We start from the raw sequence: 6333 nt of genomic DNA on the forward strand, positions 1-6333 counted from the left end.
CAGGTTTGACATCTTTGAAGAGGTAATTAATAACAGTCACCTGTTATGTCAATCCTTCCACAAATGTGGCAAATCTTCATAAAAAAATAAATTGAGATATTCTAGATGCGGAAATCTGACTGATATTGACATGTTTTAAAGATTTTTGAATAGACACTGCTGCAGTTCCAGAACAAGCGTACACAAACTTCTTCTAATGTCACGTCTTTCCGGGACCAAGATCTATGTACCTAAAACAATCGTTAAGTTCCGCTGCAGTTCCGTAACAACTTCCGTAACAAGTCTCTGAGAATGGGGGCAAGATCTAATAATTTCGAGGTCTTATCATTTGTTTACATACCAATTTTCATTACGATCCATCTATGGCTCGAGTTATACTGCTCACTTGAGCAAGTTATCTCTGTTGGGCCGTAGTTGGGCCGTGTTTCTAAAATCACCGTTCTTATACAGATCATATATAGGCAAATTTCACCACAACGCACAAAATGCTTTCCGGTTTCTCCTAGCCTAGTCAATGCCGAACCCCTTCCTTTGATCAGGTTTGATGATGAAGGCCAGAGTCTACCTCTGGCGTCGCGCTTTACTCGGGTTTACAGGCCCTCCGTCCGCTAGCTGATGATCACTAAGCGACCATGTTTGGATTAGTGTGACCCTTGGTTTATAATTAGAAACATCACGTACGTTTCCTCTGCTGGTTCTTACCAGAGAACATGGTTCTACTTCTACACAAACGCGGCGCTATTGAATTTTTTAGTTGATGTTCGTGCTGGTTATTACGTTACCTTTAACAGACTTCGAAGAAGAAGCCAAACCTCATAAGAGCCTTAAAGTTGATCGGGCAGTAGTTGTACATGTACGTTCTTTATTGATTTATATTCTTTTACACTGTACATACAATTAGCTTTAGTTACCATGGGGCCACACAAATCCAAATTTGCTAATTGGTTGCTGAACGATCCCCTTCTAGTGGAGAGGGGGCCTTAGGGGTGTTAGAATATTTCATTTCAGCACATCAGTAAGTAATTGTGACAGTTCGCGCCACAGGTCCATATCTCAAAACAAATCTTCCTGAAGTTCATACTGTACGTGGCGATGCTAAGGCCACATCCTGTGCGTTGGAGGCTGTAGATTAGGAAAAATAATCCTGGCAACACGTTCACCGATTTCGTACCGTCTTTACTAGGTTTACTGGGATCCCCTTACTTGGCGAATACTTAACGTGTTTTACAGCGAATCGCTACAACATAGGTCGAACCGAAGCTTCGTGACAAAACCATACAAGGCTAGTAGCTAACTATCATTCCAAGAAGCTTTTAGCAAGGATTGACTAACTGTGATAACGTTGAAGATATAGCCCCATGGTAATAGTCAATGGCTGGTGACGTGGACGAAATTTCTTAGCTTGATTGAAATGCACAAAAAAGGCAGGGAAACAGGAATCAGTGAGAGATATAGATATGAAGGATGAAACCAGCCCTCTTAATGAAGGGATTATACTGAGAATGCATACTTGTGATTCTGATCACCAAAAGAGGCAGTTGGCGCTGAATAGGGATTGAAATATTCCAAAGCAAATGAAAACACTTTCAAAACGTATTTGATGTCAAAATTCAGATAATGTTCGCCACCAAAACTTCTCGAAAAGCGATGCTCACGCCGGACTTACTGAAGATTTGATCTTAGCACAGAATCGCCAGTTTTGCCCGAGGCTATGCACAGAAGGTTAAATCTGTGAGCATGATATTTTTTTTTCTTTTTCTTAGTTATATAATGTTAAATGGGAGCTTTCAGGCATACGTCTAAAGTAACCTATCAAAGAGATGGTAGAAGAAATGCTGAGCGTTTGAATTCCCTATGATATGGATGTAAAACATTTTCGCCATGCTAATATACATCCTTCTTAACATTTCCCTTGACTAGTGTAGATTATGAAAGACAGTTCAAATAAAAATGACTATTACATGCTTTGTTTGTTGTGGGCGATCACGATACCAGATCTTTTGCGATCCTCTAAGCTAAATAGATCTAGAATTTAAGACTCTGCCCGTGTGAACAAAGGTCTATTTCTCAGAATTGTTCTACGTGCCGATCACACAACACAGTTATTACTAATAGGTTTATAGTACGAACTAGAATTCTAAAAATGAACAGGTGTGTCACCAGAAATAATGCCACAAATACATCTAGTAGTGAGTAGGCCATTTGCGTCGATGCATGGGCAAATCCGTTGATCCTCTCGTTCACTATTAATGCATCAAAAAGAGATTTGGTGGGTGGTTTGGATTCTGATCAGTATACATTGAACATTCGTGAACGCAGGTTACACCGAAGGGCACAAAATACGTACGCATATCTTAAGACCAGAGAGCTGTATTTATGGTGATCAAATCGTTTAAACAGTCTGGCTTAACTCCTGATTTGTGTGCGTTTGCATTAAATAATGTGTGATATTTCATCAAGCCACACGTATCAACAAGCCAATGGTCGCAGCTGTTATTTTCTGGGTGGAATTAGAAGTGAAACATGGCCTTTAGCTATGCTAAACAGAACGACACTTCTGAACGTAGGACCATAAAACCTCGCCCACACAAGCTTACGGTCGTAAGGCTAATAAAAGGTGTTTCTGAAACAAGGTGATTAACTTATTTACCCTCAAATGAACCCTGGTAACACAACATTTCTTTATATATAAGCATCGCTCTGTATCGGTTGTGTTTACGCGTGTGCCCGTGTGTGTGTGTGTGTGCGTGTGTGTGTGTGTGTGTTATAAGATCTTTTGCTCAAAACATACAAAACACAGGTTGAAATAACAGATACAAAATGCGTAACGAACATGGAAGTGACTGGCCGACCAATAAAAATAAAATGAATATGATGGATTAAATCTTCCAGACTGAGAGATGAAATTGAAAACAGTGTCGAATATACAGCATAGTAGAGTATGGGAGGAGGGGCTACCGGTAAGGGGTAAAGTGCATAATGTGGTGTCGGTTGTGTTGAGTGGGTCAAAGGGGAGTATGTTTTCGAGATGAAAGCAGGATATGGATCGCAACATTTTAGTCTTTTCAGTGCTGTAAAGCTGTAAAATTTGCAATGCAACAAATAGTGTTCTATGTGTATGGGCCTGTGCGTATGCGTTCGTGTGTATGTGACTGCGTGCGTGTGTGAGTGCGTGTGTGCCCCCCCCCTGTGTGTGTGTGTGTGTGTGTGTGTGTGTGTGTGTGTGTGCGTGTATGTGTGTTCGTGTGTGTGTGTGTGTGTGTATGCGTGCGTGCGTGCGTGTGTGTGTGCGTGTGTTTATGTGTGTGTGCGTTGATGGCGTTCAGCACCAGGGACAGGTCTGCTTCAAGTTACAGAGCGAATTTTCTCGGAAATCGATAGCCGTTTGCATTTTCCTTGTTCAATGATTTCACTTAAGCTTGATACTAAGCACGTTCATCCCAGAGGATTTATCCAGAAAGTGATCTTTCGTAGAAAGGTCAGTCCTGTAAACATGATATGTTTCGTTTGATCCGGCGATAAGCCCTCTTTGTAAATACCGTCCTTCAACCTAATCCGCACAACTTCGCTTTTTCACGACATCCGATACCAACGGTATACTGGTGCTTTAACCCCACATCTTACCAGATCTCCTTCCAAACGCGCATTTCCTATGCCCACCAGAAGGATTTTCTTGCAAATCTCCCCCTTCGAAGACAAAATAAGTTGTACTCGTACACTTGTAACTAAGACGGGCATATAAAACACAAACTTGCACATGCTGTCTTTATGTTTGTTTCTGTTTTATTGCAGAGTCAATGCGGATTAAAACTAAGACTATCAAACACCACAGAAAAAAGGTTCATTCTGCTAAACCTTACTCCAACATAAACTTGGGATCTAGAGCATATTCGCAGTTGCCATGCCCAAAGCCTTTCCCAAACCCTCTCTTGGAGAGCATGAGTCCAAAAGTACTCGAAGAATCTTTAATTCCCGAAGAGGAATAATAAAAGTCGGCATATTTTATACCTTAATCCAGCCCCAAGATTTGAACTAAACCGCCGCTGGTGGTAGCCTGTGTTATATTTCTGTCTTAAGACAAATGACCTTCCAAACTCACAAAAGGGAAACCTGGGTTTATGTGCTAACGTGCTATCAGGGCGTTACTGCAATGGCGGCATGGGGAGGGGCACAGTTTGGTAAGGCCATACTGATTTGATGAAATGGATGACATCCTTTCGGCACCCCGAAACTGATGAGACCATGTGCCGCCCCTCAAAAAAGTTGCCTTCATGATAACACCTCAGAAATGACTGAACACGCGTAACTTGGTAGACAATAAATTTTATTTTGTATTCTTCTTTGACCTTGGAAGACTTCGCTCAAGGCTTAAGATATATTTTCGACCTACCGTACCGCACTAATACACGTAGTAAAAAAGCGATAGTGGGATAGGAAAATGCCTTCTGTGACACTAGTATCTGTTTTCCGATATGTTTTTCAATTTACGGCTCACATTTCTCCATTTCACCGCTTTTCTATAGAACTTATAGTGTAGTCGCGAACCTTTGCTGGTTTTAGAAACAGACGAAAATTGATGCGCACTCGGATGTCACACATACAATGAAGTCATGACGTCAGTACATGGCCTGAGTGGGTGTTATATCCTCCTTTCCTTTCCTTTCCAGGAATCGTCTTTTCTGCGAACCCCAAAGGATCATTGAATTCGTGCTACCTGTTTTTTTTATCGCTAGACATCAGTAGTTACTGTATGATGTCTAGTACCAAACGAACTGGGGTCATCATACGGATGTGAGGTGCATAAAGGGATGAAAGTTGTGGATCTAGAGCTCAGAAAAAATGGCTGAAAGAAGGCGGAATAATCTAAAAAGTATAGTAAGTTGCCTACAAGTTTGTGGAAGTGTGGAAAAACGACCAGCCAATAGTCAGGACGAGAGGCTATAGCCTGTAATGCCCGCATTCCCCAACAGGCGGCAATTTTGCAAGTTCTGTAAAATCATAGCATTCCCTGGCGACTAGTGGTGGCACTGCAGTGTATGATCTCATAACAAGATCCATCGTGGAGACCGTTCCAAATATTGTTACCACAAGAACACGGTAGTTATCACACATTCTTTGGCTTAAATGTCCAAACATTCAGCCCAGCTTTTTTCCATAAAAAAAGACAGTTGAATTTTGTAGGGAACATGCACGACTATCCCAGGAATACCTTCAGTTGGCGATCGTGTCTTTTATACAACCATAAAAGGACTTCGGATGAAACAAATTGCCACGAGTGTTCTGCAGTTCCGTAATGACATTAATTTTCCACGCAATATGTCAGCAGATGAAATCGATAGAGGAAGTCCCCGGGGGCCCCTGTACAGACACCGTGCCGCGATATCGAATTACCATAAGCTCGTTCTTAAGGTTATATCTATTTTTACGCTGTTCCGATAGGTCGGGATGAGCAGTTAAGAAACTTAACGTCATATTCACTATGTCTGTGCTAATGGTGAGGGGGTTCCATATATGGTCTCCACGCTGTGATAATGTTTGTCGTTTAAATTCGCAGCTGGCGATACTTTAGCTTCAGCAGATGTTAAAGAGTTCAGCCAGATTTGCTTTCTGCTCCGAGAGACCGGAGAAAAAGCAGCCGTCTGTTAAAACGAAACATATCAGGCGGCTTTGGATGGAGATCGGCCAAACACTTGGGCAACATTTCATCAATGTTTCATGAGGTCTAGTAAGTAATACGAGTGAAATACATTATCATGCATAAAGATATATGTGTATACGAGAGCTTTAGCAAAAACTGTGAACCCCTTTTTCACCCCACAACAACAGTAAAGTAACCTCACTTCGTTTACGCAAGATTAACTGACCAGATAAATCGCATGTTTTAGAGGAGACGCGTACAAAGCACAAAACACAACAAAACAACAGAAACAAACGAATGGCTAATAATGAGGACATTACCTTCCACGAGAGAGTAACGGTTTTGTTTGATCGACTAGTGTATTGATTGATTAATAGGTAATTACCCTCCATGAAAATGGGGGTACTGTTTTTACTCCATTTCATGTTTGGTCTGATATCTGAAGATCGGTGAGAAGGAACTGTACGATATTTGGCAGATTGATGGATGGGGCCTTGGAGATTGTGTAGGTTGACTTTGAGCCCCTGGTGATTGACCTTGGTACTGCAGTTTAATTTTTTTATTCTGTTGTTTGCGCGTTATGGACTGTTTGTGCGATATTAAGGTAGCATGTAGTTGTTATTACCATGGTTTAGTGGTTTAAATTTGGGCTTCCTAGCTGTTTGCGTTTGATATTTACAATATGTTTAAAGTTG

This window comes from Branchiostoma belcheri, unplaced genomic scaffold (assembly GCF_001625305.1).
Source record: "Branchiostoma belcheri isolate BF01 breed outbred unplaced genomic scaffold, Haploidv18h27 scaffold74, whole genome shotgun sequence".
In the NCBI taxonomy this organism is placed as follows: Eukaryota; Metazoa; Chordata; class Leptocardii; order Amphioxiformes; family Branchiostomatidae; genus Branchiostoma; species Branchiostoma belcheri.